Source organism: Brachycentrus maculatus, unplaced genomic scaffold, assembly GCF_059751285.1.
Source record: "Brachycentrus maculatus isolate JH-2025_06_01 unplaced genomic scaffold, ASM5975128v1 h1tg000660l, whole genome shotgun sequence".
Lineage (NCBI taxonomy): Eukaryota > Metazoa > Arthropoda > Insecta > Trichoptera > Brachycentridae > Brachycentrus > Brachycentrus maculatus.
The window spans coordinates 242,625-260,784 of NW_028281395.1; the positions used below are offsets into that span (position 1 = coordinate 242,625).

At 33.8% G+C, this 18,160-nt stretch overlaps 1 protein-coding gene across 1 annotated transcript in view; it reads left to right on the top strand.

The window, feature by feature from the left end:
* The window catches only part of LOC148300719 (uncharacterized), a 244,564-nt gene that overhangs the window by 206,875 nt on the left and 19,529 nt on the right, over window positions 1-18,160 (top strand). The window lies entirely within an intron of this gene.

The window sequence follows — 18,160 nt, forward strand, 5'->3', positions numbered from 1 at the left end:
ATTATGTGTTTTATATGAAATACATTGTAAATAAAATGTCAAATGTCAAATACATTGAATTTGATCACGGCACACCGGTTGCGGATCACTGGAATATAGTATGGACCATAGGTCGGGAAAGTGTGGCTCGGGATGTAGTCACTATACGATGTGGATGTGTGGCTCTCGCGACAGTAGCGGTCCATCAGCCTAACAATGTTTCTCCACTGGATCATTACGGTTGCCAGTCGGCAGTGGCCGAGAGAGAGACATTTTCCCATTTTGCAGCGAAGTATTCCTTCATATTACGCATTGATGTCGGTAATAATGTACGCTCTTGAGAGGACATAAATTTTCATTGTAGCCAAGGAGCGGGCCTTTGTGACAATATTTTTGTTTCATTATTTTCCCTTCGCTCGCAGTGTGTGGGCCCTTTTTCCTTTCCCTCGCCGATTTCATTTCCGGGACGATAAAAAATCGCACACTTGGCAACACTCTGTATTCCTATTTCGGGAATACGAGAGTGGGAAGGAGCACTTCTTAGGCAATTATCCGCCACACCTGCGGAGGCCGTGGAGATGTTCTTTACTTTCTTTATTTCTCACTAAACTTCTATATTCCGACTTCTTTCATCTCGATATATTTTTTCGCATATTTTTACTTACATTATGCATGTAAATGTTTATTTCTCTCTGCTGCCTACTCGTGTTTGTTTTCGTATAAATTTACCAACGAATTTCCTTCTTTCCTTGTAGGTAATATGTAATTTGGTTTGCGAAGCTAAAATTAAATTACATTTATGTTGTCTATTCTCAAATAACATTCATTTTATTAAATTATTCATTTATTTAAACTTCATGTACAGAAAATAAATAAGTACTTACATTAGCGGGGTTATTGCTAAAAACCAACCTACCAAAAACAGACTAGTGATATGGGTCAAAACGTTCGATACCATATTTAGCTGTTTGCAATCAGAAAGTAGATAGCGCTTGAACATTCAAAAACCTAAATTACAAACTGATGATAATAAGGAAGATTGAAAAACTGATGATAAAAATGTAGTTTAGTGAAGAAGATAGAGGGAAAACTAAGGGAGGAGGTTTGATGGACAGTTAGGATTATGTAATAGTAGATAGTAATGTTTCAGACGTTTCTCAAAAGTTATTAGATGTTGCCTCCGGGCAATTTTTGTGTTTGCACACTTTAAAACTTTTTATTTTGATTATACAGGTATGTTAGTTGCGTATTTTGATTAAATTTATTTATTAACTTTGTTTCATTTTATCGAGCCCGAAAGAAGTCGGTCGTATCTAGAAATAGGAGAATAAATGGCGCTGGGATCGGTTACTCTCTTCCCGCGTTCATAATTTATGGAATCAACAGTTTTTATTTCCGTGTAGAGTGCCTCAAGTTACGTTTAGGGCAAGAATGAGTTGTAAAACTGTCGTTAGTCGCGAATGTTCCTACGCTGTATGGCCTACGCCTATAGCCGATAGGCCCGTATATGGGCACTCCGTGTTATACAGTATCCTGGCGTAATAAATGAATCCTGGGAAGAATGGGCCGATGTCCATCGTCGAGCGGGTCGTTAAACAACCACGTGTCACTCCGTGTGAAATATGTGGCGGCCAGTGAAAAGGTCGCACCTGTTACTGTCACATCCGAGTTGTTATTATTGATTTTATCCCCTCTCCCGTATTCCCCGTGTCACCCTCCTCGAGCCGACACATTCTCGGCCTTACGAATCTTTGGAATTCACGACCCGAGGAACTATTTGAGCCCATTAGAGGTGAAGTGAATAAACTCGAAAATTGATCAAACTTTTTATTCAAAGTCTTATCTCTATGAGCTGTTTGCGTTGTTGTTCATTTTACTAATAATATACAAACTACTTATGCATATCGCTCTTCAAAAATATCTACTAGTAAATTGTAAACAGTCCTCCGATATTGCCAAAGCGGCTGTATAGAAATTGATCATTCATTATTATTACTACAGATATAAGCTATTTTTTTTTTTTTTTTTATTGGAAAGCCAACAGAATATTTCACAAAAATAACCTTATATAATGCAATTAAAAAACTAACTTTCCAATTACAGGTTTTCACTTAAGTAATCTAAAAATTAAAATAAACTGCCATGTACATAAAAGTATAACTATATAATAAACTTATGTCATGTCATGTCATGTACATAAAAGTATAACTATATAAAAACATGTAATGTAATAGGGGGTTGAATTAGTTCTTGCCGTTTATAAAAATGTAATATTTCTCTGTGATTTAAAAAGATTCCTTTCGTTTTTTTTTGTTTTCCTGTCCCCCGCTGCCTCGAACACCCACGTGGCACTTTCAACCGCCTCAAACCGCCTCAAAATTAAGGCTATGGGCCTTGTTCATCGGCAGGGAAACTGGGTCCCGTATGCTCTGAAGGAGAGAGATATGGAAAGGCGACTTTGCATGTGTGATTCACTCTTGCAACGGCATCACAGAAAAGGTTTTTTGCATCGCGGCATCACCAGCGATGAGAAGTGGATCTTCTTCGATCACATGTTTTTATCAAATAAACGAAATTTTCTTTATCAACTTGTCAAATAGACATCAACAATATTTCTCTTAAACGTATTAAAAGAAACATTATTGATGTCTGTTTCATTAAGCATCATGATATTAAACAGATATCACATTTTGTCGGGTTGTGGTCCCGTGGTTAGTGCCGCGGACTCTTAAGTCCGAGTTTCTCGGTTCGAACACACTCTATCACAATTTGATACCTTTCTCTAATAATGAGCCGCTTAGGCTCACAGAAATAATATGAAATTTGAAATATCTATGTAAATAATAAATACACAAATATTTCTGTTTATTTATTTAAAATAAATATTAAAATATGATATTATTGATTGATTCGGCATTAACTTTGTGGAATGACATGTCGATTCTTTTTTAAAAATTAAACAGTTGAATATACCACTTAAAGAGTTTTATTTATAAATACTAGTTTCGAAAACTTACAGATGTTTTCATTTTCTGTTAAAAATTAAAACTAACGAACAAAAAGGCAAAAAAGAAAAAAAAAGCTCCCCTTCCCCATATTTATTAACCTATATATATACCCCTAAATATATTTTTGTTCGTTAGTTTTAATTTTTACCAGAAGATGAAAACATCTGTAAGTTTTCAAAACTAGTCGTATATATAAATAAAACTCATTAAGTGATATATTCAAGTGTTATTTTTTTAATATTAAAATGTTAACGGATCATGTATGATAATAATATAATAATGATAATAATAAATATTACCTTAAGGCGGGATAATCAATAGCCCTCAACATAAACTTCTTTAAACTCTGGTAACATTTAAGCATTTAAACACCAAACATTTAAGGAAATAAAAAAATTAAATAAAAACTTGCAATATAACCGGGTATCATAGAACACCCTTCAACAGCATGTTGGCAGTTGGTCGTTGCCTGATTTATTTAAAGCGTGTATAGCAACTGTTACTTTATTTATAAACCGGTACTCTATTAGCATAAATAATTACTTTAAAAAATTAAAAGTTGTACCTGCGTCACAAACCTGCACATGTTTTAGTTCCCACAATGGAGTAATTTTTAAATTATGACTATTTTCTCCTTTTCGTTATCAAATAGTCGAACCCGCATTCTAATTTCTAGCCATATGGCGAGTCCTCTAAAGTCAGGTGATATACATTCATTAAAAAAACTATATGGTGTGCCGTATTCCATAATTATTAGGCATAATAACGTTGTTATATTCTGTTCGTATCTATTACAAATCAAGAATGTGTTCTCTGGTCGTAAATTTCTTCTTTCCAGCGATTATTTATTCATTTTTATCCAATTAATTTATTAATTATGAATTGAATTGGGGACAATCAAATTTCCTTTTTTATTGTTTAACAAATAAATTCGTGAAGAAAACTTTTTTCATATTAATATAGCTATTTAGTTAATATATATATACACATATTATTTTTTGACATCTCATCAAAGATGAAGAAGAATATGAAAGTCTGGGCATAACGGGGCTGACGACCGTCATAGGCTGGTTTGAGTGATCACTTTACACACGTGAAAAATTCACAAATTCCACCCATTATTGACAACCACACTACTCAAATTCTTGGAAGTTGTATATATATGAACCAATTTAAAAACCTTGTTCTTGAGTCAAAAAATAATATGAAAATAACTCCTGTAATTGGAGATAATCCAGATTTTGTAAACAAGTATTTGGACACACTCAAAATGTTGTAAATATATACACATTTTGCAAAGAAAATTTATTATATATTTGATATATTATAATACGATCAAAATAACAAGTTATTGCAGTGGATCCTCTCACAACGAGCATAATTCGTTCCAGAATCTTACTCGTTAAGCGAAACACAGAGTAATGCACTGGCGCAGAAGTCCCGGCTTACAAGTAATTGTCGTGAAAAAGAGACTTACCCTTTCCCCGTAATTCGTAATGCGAAATGTCGCTGGTTGAGGGAGCCAGTTTTTAACATTTTTGTTGTTGCTCGTTATGCGAATTACTCGTTATGAGAGGTACTCCATATGAGAAGTTTCACTATATATGTATTCTTACTCTAATACGATGACCACGATGGTCTCATATATTAACTGAGTATTTATCATATGAAGCGTACGTAATTAATAGTATTATCGTACAATTGGAGTGTACAGGTTCTAGTAATCTAGAAACTAATCAATGAATCATGTAAACTGTGCGTAAACCCGGTAACATTTACCGCATAGAAAATAGATATGGCTAAAATTTATCTCACGTAAGCGATAAAACTTATCACTACCAACTGTTCAAAGACATACAATTCTATGAAACAATATTTACTTTACCCCTATTTAAATTTGAGATTTTCTTCACTCGATGGAATATTTTCCTAACGATTGCGTAAACAAATGCTGGATTTTGCTCCGAAGTAAGATTTTTATCATGATTGCAACACATATGAATGAACTTTATAAAATAAAAATAAACTTTGTTTTTAACTCTTTTTTATTGATACAATTTTTCTCCAATCGGTTCAAAACAAAGTGGTTAAAAACAAAGTTGTTTTAAATTATAAAATGTATCTTCGAAAAACACTAATGCTTTATTGAGGTGGGAACATGTAAGTCCGACATTGGCTGGTTTAAGTGATCGCTGTATTCTCTGAGTAACGTTCACAATTCTATCAACGATTGGCAATTACAACATTTTGAGTGTGTCCAAATACTTGTTCACAAAATCTGGATTATCTCCAATTACAGGAGTTATTTTCATATTAATATCAAAATAACACCTGTAATTGGAGATAATCCAGATTTTGTGAACAAGTATTTGGACACACTCAAAATGTTGTAAATAAATTATCTGGTCAAATTATAAGCTTAATTATAAAAATGAAAATGGTGTTTTCTGGCGTTTCTCATGTGTGTGATCCAGGATTCGGACCTCACATACTAATATAAGAGTTTCTGCTTAATAAAAACCTTCTTTACATCTCACTAATAGATGTCTCTAGTGAAGTTCTAGTGATTCAAGAACAAGGTTTCTAAATTGGTTCATATATATAGAACTTCCAAGAATTTGAGTAGTGTGGTTGTCAATAATGGGTAGAATTGGTGAATGTTACACGTGTATAAAGTGATCACTTTAACCAGCCTATGACGGTCGACAGCCCCGTAAATGCCCAGACTTCCATATTCTTCTTCATCTTTGATGGGATGTTAAAAAATGATTGGCAATTAATTGTACTGCCCAAATTAATTTCAGTTTTTTTAAACTTATTTCAAATTTTCTTCCATTGAAGGCTTTACTGATATTTTTATTGAAAGTTTGAAATGTTTTAGTAACTTTAGACGTGAATATGAGTAGTATGGTTATACTATATATCGTAGGTAAAATGGTGAATATTATACAGTGTATAAAGTGATTGCTCAAACTATTCAATGACAGACTTCCTCATTTTCACATCAATATCTTTTTCATCTATAGAAATTAATAAAATCTTACGATATTTTCTCAAATTTTCTTTACTCTGATTCGTATATTTATAATAATAAATGAAAAAATACTAATGTAGATGAAAATTGTTATATCAACATAAATCTCGCCTCTGCAATTTATTTTATTTCAGCGTTTCTGAATACAATTTCGCTGAACGTTTCCCAATCATTAAATTCTTTTTATGTAATTTTAAACGATTGAACGTTACCGAAAAAGCTTTTTGTCTAGAACAAAGCTTTTATTGACTCGTTTTGGGTTTGTTCGTATATTTCTACTGCCACAATAAAAGTTCTCGGAATTATTAACGTATTTTCAATAGTAGAATCTGCTGAACTGTCGAAATATCTTATTCAGCTCTACAGCCAATACTTTGTGCGGATATACGGTGTCGTTATATATGTTAGTTTTACGTTACTATAGTAACGCGGAATTGCTGAGAATTCAGAAGCCTTTTGTAGGCACATGCTCCGAATTATATGCGAACATCAAATTTGATTTTGTCATAATTTGATTTTAACATTTATATTACATATGGTATATCTTCTTCTTCTTCTTTATAAGCTCTATGACCTCCACTGCTGGATATAGGCCTCTTCCCCTTGTTTCCATTTCCTCCGGTTAATTGCTGCTTGCAGCCAGTTTTTACCCCCCACAGCGACAATGTCGTCAGACCATCTCTTTTGGGGTCTTCCGACACCTCTTTTGTTCACATACATATTACGTATTTATTTATTTATTAAATATACATGTACAAATTAATTGTCTGTATTTTGACTCTTTAGGCATAGTGTGTGTTGAGCCGAAATACTTACATGTTAAATATACTTATTGTCCGCCTCCATAGTGTAGTGGTTTGCGCGCTAGGCTACCATGCTGGAGGTCCCGGGCTCGATACCCACGAGGGTCAAAATAAATATTAGTGATATTTCAGTCAGATATTTATTTAATATTACCCTGGACTGTTACCTGAAGCGCAAGGCTGATTACCTTTCCTTCGTTTAATTAACGATCAAGATAACGCTGCTTCTATACGATGCAGTGCCCTATGCACCATTGGGTGCGTATACAAGTTAGAAGAAGAAGAAAAAGAAGACATGCTACATGAAATTACCAAGGCAACTTGTTTTTTTTTTCATAACTTCTTGTTGTTTTCGATAAAATATTATTCTTTCCTAATGCGTATCCGCTCCCTATGTGGAGCATATGGCGTCTGCAAACCACCTCCCAGCTGTTCTGTCCGCTGCTAGCTCCTTTGCATACTCCCAAGTCAGGTCTGCGTCCTGAAGTTCAAACGAGATAACCTGATATCTTGTAAAAGAGGCAAATTGATTCAGACTCTCGGGAGGCATGCGAACTTCATAAAATAGCCAACTAAATCGCTTTTAGTTGGCTATTTTATAATTTTTTTCAATGGAATCGATGTATTCTAACGATATTTTTCGCCTAAAATATTTCTTTAAGCATCGGAAATGTTTTTATTTCAAAGATATCAAATAATATCGCATTTTCAAGTATGAGAATATGGTATTTTAGTTATTGCACGATGGTAAAGTTTAATTTAAGAACATCACAGGCGTGTTTTTGTAGGCCCGCTTTCTTTTTGGAAAATATCGATAACTTTGCTGAAATATTGAAATGGGGTTCCCAAACAAACATTCCGATCATATTTGCTCGCTCTCCCCTAGTGGTTTATTTTCATATGCACAGTGGCGTTCACGGAGCTTTAAATCAAGTTCGGCAGTATAAAAAACAGCGTTTTAATTCATATATTCATATAAATGTCTTTCCAAGATTGATTTTTTGAATATATAATGGCGAATGTAGTAAAAGAACCAGAGACAAACCGAAGAAAATTTGGCATGATCAAGCATTCGAATTACTTGGGCGTGATTAGGCAGGTGTCGGAATAATCGGCGGGTAATAATAATAAATAGGAGATGCATGGATGTGGATTAGATGAAGATTTGCAAAGACAGATTGGTGTGGCGTTCTATTCTATGATGTTAGTGAGTAAATCAAAGTTTCCGTAACGACTACCTTCATAAAAATGCTTATTTTCTTTAGTGATAACGTGTCGTGTGTCGCTGTAAAATTACCTAGTTTGAAATTTCCAACTAAAAATTTTAAATATAAAATTTAAGTTATTGACTTATTTTTTATTTATTTTGTATTAAATTCGTGTACAAAAAATGTACATTATTGCTAAGAAGCAATATCTTCCAACCATCTAAACAAAGTTTGATTTGTATAAATTCAAGTTATAAAAATTAAAAATTCAATTGTCATTGAAACTCATAGTTTTAAATTTTCGTATTCCTGGATTATCACAGTATTCCATATTTTTTTCGTTACAGCAGGGTCAGCTCTGCTTGTGTGCCCACATATAATGCACGCCACTGCATTTATTTATGTGTGTGTATGTGTGTATGTAACATATGCACATAGAGCACTGCGACGTTTACAACTCAATCGCCAAATTCTCAATCCCGACCAGGAAATTCGCAAGCCCCCCCCCCTTGTACCCTGAGCCACGTGACGTAACATATTTCTGGCACTTTCCGAAACGTGACCCTGGCTGCCTGCGGTGGTTACCTAATTAAACCCTCGACAAGGTCACGTGGAGCGAGCGGATATGGGAGGGTGGGGCGTAATTAAAATAGTTTGGGCCGAGCGTCGCAGCCTCCTTCTAGGGTTAATGCTAACACAAGCTCTCATAGAGTCAAAAAGCAGCGAAGCTTCTCTATCAATACTTTTCTTCAATTTATGTATTGTGACTGCAGACAGTTGACAATACTAAAACGCAAATAAGAGTGTAAAAAAATATAAAAAATTAATCAAAACTAACGCAGGGCAATATTTCAAATTTAAAACAATAAACGGGCTTAGTAAATTGGCATATAAAAAAGCATATGGTGAGGAGAATGTTTAAAGAAAAAAAATGAGAAAATATAACTAATCACTAACATAAATATCTTTCCATTAAGTATTTTTTCCGCCTCTGTAGTGTAATGGTCAGCACGCTCGACTACCGTTCTGTAGGTCCCGGGTTCGATTCCCAGGGGGGTCAAATAAATATAAGTGATTTTTTCACTGTGATATTTATTCAATATTACCCTGGACTGGTACCTGAAGCGGAGGGCTGATCACCTTTCCTTCGTGTGTAAACGATCAAGATAACACTTTGTTCATATGTATGAAGCAGTGCCCTATGCACCATTGGGGTGCGGATAAGGGTTTTTATTATTATTAAGTATTTTTTCAGTTCAATCATTTTGGATCCCTGACTGGGTTCTATTTTACATGTCAGGGAGCTGGTTAATTTGCGTATATGCAATATATTGTGTGGACCTTACTCCAAACATAGAATTGTTTATCGGCTCCACGCGTATTTTATTATTTCCTCGTGTATTATAATTATATTATAATTATAATTATAATATATTCTATATAATAAAATATATTATAAAATTGTCCGCCTCCGTAGTGTAATGGTCAGTAAGCTCGGCTACCGTTCTGGAGGTCCCGGGTTCGATTCCCAGGGGGGTAAAATAAATATTAGTGATTTTTTCACTGTAATATTTATTCAATATTACCCTGGACTGGTACCTGAAGCGGAGGGCTGATCACCTTTCCTTCGTGTGTAAACGATCAAGATAACACTGTGTTCATATGTATGAAGCAGTGCCCTATGCACCATTGGGGTGCGGATAAGGGTTTTTATTATTATTAAGTATTTTTTCAGTTCATTCATTTTGGATCCCTGACTGGGTTCTATTTTATGTCAGGGAGCTGGTTAATTTGCGTATATGCAATATATTGTGTGGACCTTACTCCAAACATAGAATTGTTTATCGGCTCCACGCGTATTTTATAATTTCCTCGTGTATTATAATTATATTATTATTATAATTATAATATATTATATATATTAAAATATATTATAAAATTGTCCGCCTCCGTAGTGTAATGGTCAGCACGCTCGGCTACCGTTCTGGAGGTCCCGGGTTCGATTCCCAAGGGGGGTAAAAATAAATATAAGTGATTTTTTCACTGTAATATTTATTCAAAATTACCATGGACTGGTACCTGAAGCGCAGGGCTGATGACTTTTCCTTCATGTATAAACGATCAAGATAACACTGCGTTTATATGACACAGTGCCCTATGCACCATTTGGGTGCGGATAAGGGTTTTATTATATTATTATAATAATGAATTTCTTTTTTTTAAATCGGTTTGGTGTTGCTGTGGGTCATTTTAAACATTATTTGAAGCATTGTGTTTGTAATCTCATACGTTAGGGTAATGTCAAAAGAAAATAAAAACTATGAAAAACGGGGGCAAGATTGCCGGGAGATGGGTTGATTCCCGGCGGCCTAGTGCCTAGGAGTTTGTAATCCCTTAAAGTGTGACGTAGCACCTCACCGTTTCCCCCTTTTAGCGTCTCAAATTTGTTTCGTGTCCCCCTTTTGCTGGTAAGAAAGGGATAATGGGCATTCTGTTGTCCTTAGAACTAACCTCTACTAAGTATCTAATTATTTAAGTCTAATCACCAACTTGTCATTTAGTACCGAGTGGTAAGATTTCGTTTATTAAAATGTATAGCACCTAACGCATACATATATGTTTCAATCGGAAGGTGTAATAGAACAATTACATTGAAATTATTAAATAAAATTGTTTTTATACCACTTGAGTTTATTTATGACTAGTAGTTTCGGAATCTTCAGGTCTAAATGTAAACTAAAATATAATTTACAACATTTTGAGTGTGTCCAAATACTTATTCACAAATCTGGATTATCTCCAATTATAGGAGTTATATTTCATATTATTTTTTGACATCTCATCAAAGATGAAGAATAATATGGAAGTCTGTGCATTTACGGGGCTGACGACGGTCATAGGCTGGTTTAAGTGATCACTTTACACACGTGTGACATTCACCAATACTACCCATTATTGACAACCACACTACTCAATAAAACTTCCTGTTAATGTTTGTTTTAATCATTTGATGGGATGGTCAAATAATAATAATTAACCTACATATTTTTTTCAAAGAGAAATATTTATTATTTACACAAATATTTCAATTTCATACTATTTCTGTGAGCCTAAGCGACTCATATTTAGAAATAGAAATAGGTAGAGTGGGTTCGAACAGAGAAACTCTGACTTAAGAGTCCGCGACACTAACCGCGGGACCACAACCCGACACTATTTAGATATTAATACAGTGCATCACATTTTCTACTACGTTATTTGTACGTTTAATACACTGAACAGCGAAGCCAATCATTATTTTAACATAAATCAATTTTGCCACGCCGAGCGATGATATTTTAAATTACCGGCGTGATTGATTATTACGGGAATATTTATAGTGTTCATTATTTATTAGAGGGCTGTCGTTGGAAATATTGGAGCACTTTAAACGCCGATTATTTCGTTTCGTTATTATCCTCTCGACTCCATCATTACGTCAGTATGTGGACCGTTTGGCCCGCATCCAGGTAGCCGATGACGCTGGCCCACTGCTAGCTCTGCGTCCGAATTCTTGCCCGGTGTGAAGATTCAAACCTTGTGTGCCTAATGTAACATACATACACGACTCCCAAGGACGACTGAATATTTCGATAGACTCAGTATGAGTATTTGAATGGAGTTCCAGTACAAAATATTGATCTAATGAAAAAACATGACGAATGGACTATAGACTATTTTCTTATTATTATTTAATCTCTGCATTTATTTTAATTTGTCCGCCTCCGTGGCGTAATGGTAAGCGTATTTAGCTACCGTCCTGTAGGTCCCGCGTTCGGTTTACAGGGGGGGTCAAAAATCAGTGATTTTTTTACTCTAATATTTATCCAGTATTTATTTTTATTACCCTGGACTGGGTACCCGAATCGGAGGGCTGATCACCTTTCCTTCGTGTGTTAACGATCAATATAACATTGCGTTTATTTGATGCAGTGCCATATTTCAGATATCGATATGGTCCGCGAAATCATTGCCGAGGTTTTGCATTCGGTGAATGGGAGTGTTGAATCCAGACACCGTCCGTCCGTTATTACAATAAAATATTTGACGGTTTCTTGTGTTTCTCGTTGGACATAAATATTTATTATTAGCAAATAACAAATGACAGTCTAAAATATTATTTGAAATTTTGTATAGTTTAATAAATTTTGTTGCGAAATATTGTATAAGTCGTGGTTTTATTAGGAATAAGGCGATTTAAACTAGGAATCCTTCTCTCATTTTAGAACAACATCACTTGTTTGTAGTATGCACAGGGTATATCGCGATAGAACGGTTGGTGCTTTTTAGCAGTACCTACCCTAGAATTTTCAATTTGCACCCTCGAACAGGGGCGGGTGGTGTCTCGAAATGGTCGTCTGTGTCCTTTTAATTGTATCTGTCGCAACAATAACGGGATCCCAGGAAGGATATGGCTAGAATTTCATCAGGCATCCTAGTTGACTACCTCTCACGCCTGGTGATATTATTAAATTCCATTCCTATCGACAAGAGGATGCCGGGGAAGTTATTTGCCAACAGTTATGTCTTTGTGTCGTTCATTACTAGACTTTCATTTGCCCGTACTGTCAATCTTGTGGAATTTGTAAACTTGACGTCATCTGTCTTACGAGTACGAGTGTATTATTGCTTCAACATGCAGTGTGAAGGGTTTAATACGATTTTGCTGTAGAAGAGCATAGTTTTCCGTTATAATGCAGAAATTGAGTTCAAAGGAGACTTAAATAATATTTTTATTATTTTTTAACATCTCAACATAGAAAAAGAAGAACATGGAAGTCTGGGCATTTACGGGGCTTACGATGCTTAAATGCCCAGACTTCGATATTCTTCTTCATCTATGTGGAGATGTCAAAAAAACAAAATAAAAAATAACTCATATAATTGGAGATAATCCAGATTTGTGAACAAGTATTTGGACACACTCAAAATGTTATAAATCTTTTATTTAATTCTTCTTCTTCGTGGTGTAGGCCTTATGCCCTGTATTTAAGAGTGATTAGCCTCTTGCTTAGTCGATTCCCAGCTGTCAATACTGACATTTGTCTGTGGAACTGCATTTTATATCATAAAAATAAAACAACCATCAAAACTGCATTTGTTTGCTAAATCATTTCCACAATCTTCTTTTTCCCAATTAAATCACAGTGAAGGACCCTTGAGGTAGTTTTTTTTCGGAAATGGCGCTATATCAAGCATCCAAAGTTTTTTTTTATTATATTATATTTTTTACTTTTATTATATTTGACTAGTGACCGGGTTTCATCAGACTGGTGATATCGTTAACGACGAAACTTGGTCAAGCAAATTATAACTGGAAAAACTATATAATTGTTATAAATTGGCTCAACACAAGCCATGCCTAAAGAAATGTATGTATCTATGAAATAAATTAATAATAAATAAAATAAAATAAAAAAATAATTACTGACGGAATTTGGCTCAAAGGACCATTGAAAAACTCTCATTCTGTGACTTATTTTCAAAATAATTTCATTAAATAAATGCACAATAAAGACAAATTTTAATTCTCGAGGAAAAATAGACCGTTTTTAAAAATTCTCCCCACATTTTGTATAATAACTAAGTATATTACATAGATAGTAATAGACCCGTGTAATAATGTTATTATATAATTTCCATTGAAAAACTCTAATTCTGCTACTTATTTTAAAATTTCATTTAATAAATGCAAAATAATACACCAAATTTTATTTCTCGAGGAAAAAGACCGTTTGTAGAAATTCTCTCCACAGTTTGTATAATAACTAGGTATATTACGTAGATAGTAATAGACCCGTGCAATAATGTTATTACATAATTTCGTTTCTCGTCTACTTCCGCGACGCGATGTATAGTGACATTAATTGAGTGTACCGCAGCTCTACCTTTCCAATGTTAATTAACCTTTGGGTTATCATATTCTCAAAAGTCCCGGGAAACCCATTACAGTTAACATAATCCAGGGGTGTATTTTTCCGAGAGAACAATTTAAAACGCCCATTTTTTTATCTCGAGTTTACTAATTTATTACGTTTCGGGCGGAATTGTAAAGGAACCGTGCGTAGGTGTAATTCGGAGTTTGTATTTTTTTGTTGTCCTTATCTTTACACCCCTTGTGTACTTTTCATACATCTATTTCTCATTCGATTTTATGGGAAATTATTTCCAAATATGTAGAAGTTTGCGTTAATTTTTCCCGAGGTGATTGCGAAGCCTTACGAGAAACTCGATATTACAGCGTAGATATTTATTTTTACGTTGAAATTTATTGAAAATCAATTCGTAAACATGTTCATTATTTTAGATTTCATATTAATTATTGACTTGATATTAACTTTGTGTAATAACACGATGATTTGTATATAAAAATAGAATACTTGTATAAAACCACTTTCGAGTTTATTAGTGTAAACACGCTTACTAGGAAAAAATATAAACTGAAAATTAAAACACAAACTTGTATTTTCAACTGTTGATGAGAACATCTGTAGTTCTCAAAACTAGGCGTGTTTACACGAATACTCTTAAAAATGGTCTACAAGACACAACCAATTCTCATTATTTCCTACATTACGAACGAGGGCGGAGAAAATATGTATATTCCTTTGCGAGAAGTCTACATTGGGTACGCATAGCCTGGGGCGATTTTTTTTTATAAATTCATTAAAAAATAAGAATTTCTTAGAAAAGCGTACAAATTACCGTGCAGATAAATGAAGCGTTCATTTACTTTCGATAGGACAACGAAGGTATGTCAGAAGCTTAATGAGGGGAGAATAGAATAAAATGAACCGCGATGGAAACCGCTTATGGGTAAATGGTTTACCTTTCTATCGAAATCCAATATTTTTTCTATGGATCAGGATAGTACATTTTAACCGCTACGCTGCATTACATAAAAAAATATTTTACTGACTGGAAGAGAAATAATAATAGCGATTTAAATAACTAGCTGACCATCACGCCGCTTCCTCGTAGGGTTAGGCAGGGAGAATATAACGCCACACCAATTTTTCTTTGCAAACAATCCTCGTCTCTTCCATATTCATGCATTTCTTCATACATACTCAACAAGCTAATACATATTCCATATTATTATTTGAAATCTCAACATGATGAAGTTATAAATAGAAGTCTGGGTAAGGCATCTATGTTGAGATGTCTAAAAATAATTCTTAAAAAATAACTCCTAATTGGAGATAATCCAGATTTGCGGACAAGTATTTGGAAACACTCGAAACGTTATAAGCTAATATTCTGTGTATGAATCCGTACATTTTTTTGGTAACTAGTTAATAGAACGCCACACCAATCTTTCTTTGCAAACAATCTTCGTCTCTTCCATATTCATGCACTCGTGATACATCCTCAACAAGTTAATATATTTATGTATTTATTTTTAAATCAAACACAGATTTTTTGAGTCTACGTATTAATCAGTCTTGATAAAGAAGCGGTTAGCTTCGAAACCGGTAGACATTATAATTAAGTTATAATAAAATATTTATAGTGATTTGAAAACAAAGTTACACTTTGATTATATTTATAAGTTATATTTTATTTAAAAAAAAAACACATAAAAAATTAATATTGTGACAACTGTTTCGAGTTATGGCATTTTCAAACTTAGTAGACTCAAAAAATCTGTGTTTGATATAAAAATTAAAACATAAATTAAAATTGAGTTCTACAAATCAAACGCCAAATCTATAAATAAGCTAATATATCGCTCACTCCTTTCAAGAACGTCAAAAATAAAAAAAAAACTTGATTTTTCAGGAGAACGTTTTTAAAGTTTAAAAATATAATACAATTTATTAAAAATAAATATCAAAACATTTATTGATCTTTTTACTGTGGAACAGATCTTTTTAGGTTAAACCTGAATGATTTTTCTCCATTTGAAAAATAAAAGGTTTATTTAAAAAAAATTAAACAATACCGTTTCTTCTAAATGGAAAAACAACACTTTCTGCCCTGTAGCGGGTAAATATTAAGTTAAAAATATGCCTCTTTTGCTGGGATATAGTAAATTTTCTGGGCATACCGAAAACATGCACAACTGAAAATTGTCGATTTTTGATTTATGACGTTCTTGAAAAGAGTGAGTGATATGTTTGAATCTGTACATTTCTTTTGGTAACTAGTTCTGGGTATTTTCATAGAATGTGACCACTACACTTCTTGCTTCTTTATCACTTTAATTGCGTCGGGTAATTGAGTACCCGATCTATAATCGCTACTCCAGAGTTACTTATCGTTGCTCTCTCCGGAGATATATCTACAAAATTATCCATGGTCTTGATTTTTGTTTCATTTTACGTGGATAATGATCCGTCACTCGTCTTAATGCTGCCTATTAATTACAAAGTTTATAATGGAAGGTACGTTCGCCGTTCACCCAAACTTGATAAGTCTTTGAACCTTCCGAACGTCCCGGTAACGGTTACCGAATCGCTGACTAGGCATATAATGTTATTTTTGATATCTCCACATAGATGAAGAAGAATATGGAAGTCTGGGCATTTACGGGGCTTACAACCGTCATAGGCTCGTTTGAGTGATCACTTTACACACGTGTAACATTCACCAATTCTACCCATGATTGACAACTACACTACTCAAATTCTTGGAAGTTTTATATATATATATATATATATATATATATATATATATATATATATATATATATATATATATATATATATATATATATATATATATATATATATATATATATATATATATATATATATATATATATATATATAAAATTCAATTTCGAAACTTTTTACTTGAATCACTTGAATTTCACTAGATACATCTATTGGTGAGATGAAAGAAGCTTTTTTATTGAACAGAAGGTCTTTAATTTTTATGTGAGGTCCGAATCCTAGATTATAATCACATACATGAGAAACGCCCGAAAATATCCTTTTCATCGTATTATTTTGGCTTATAATTTTACCAGATAATTTATTTACTACATTTTGAGTGTGTCCAAATACTTCTTCACAAATCTGGATCATCTCCAATTATAGTCTTTTTTCAAATTATTTTTTGACATCTCAACATAGATGAAGGAGAATATGGAAGTCTGGGCTACCATATTCTCCTTCATAATAATTGGAGATAATCCAGACTTCGCTCACTCTTTTCAAGAACGTCATAAATCAAAAATCCTCAATTTTCAGTTTTGCATGTTTTCGGAATGCCCAGAAAACGTACTATATCCCAGCAAAAGAGGCATATTTTTAACTTAATATTTACCCGCTATGGGCAGAACGTGTTGTTTTTGCATTTTGAAGAAAAAATATTGTTTAATTTTTTTTTAAATATACTAAATATTTTTCAAATGGAGAAAAAAGCTTCAGGTTTTACCTGAAAAGATCTGTTGCACAGTAAAAAGTTCAATAAGTGGCTTGATATTTATTTTTAATACATGGTATTATATTTTTAAACTTTAAAAACGTTCTCCTGAATAATCAAGCTTTTTTATTTATGACTTTCTTGAAAGGAGTGAGCGATTTGTGAACAAGTATTTGGACACACTCAAAACGTTGTAAAGCATATAATGGGTTATTATTCCGCGTAGACACATATCGCCCGCACGCCTACAAACGTGACGAGGGCTGTTCTGAAAGTTCTCGAAAGTATCCGTGTAACTTTACAGCCGAAACGTCATTTGCACGAATCCGCTCCCAGTGTGATAGTTTGAGAGGCTCCGTAGCGAAAATCTGCCCATTACATGCGCTATTACGATCCGGGGTCCGATTGCGAATGTATTATTCTAGTCGAGCCATATCATTATGGAAGCATTAACGTGCTAGTATCATTGTACAGGGTGGCGCAAAATTAATCACCCTATCGGAAGATGTTGTAATTTTCGCAAATGGCGTCGTACGTCAGTGAATTTGATATTTTTAAACAAGACAGCCGCAGTATACAAACAGATTTAGATTTGCGCAAAATTTGTCATCCAATTTTGTTTTTGAATCACTTTTTACTAAATCAAATATTTTAAAAATTGTCCGCCACCGTAGTGTGATGGTCAGCACGCTCGGTTACCATTCTGGAGGTCTCGGG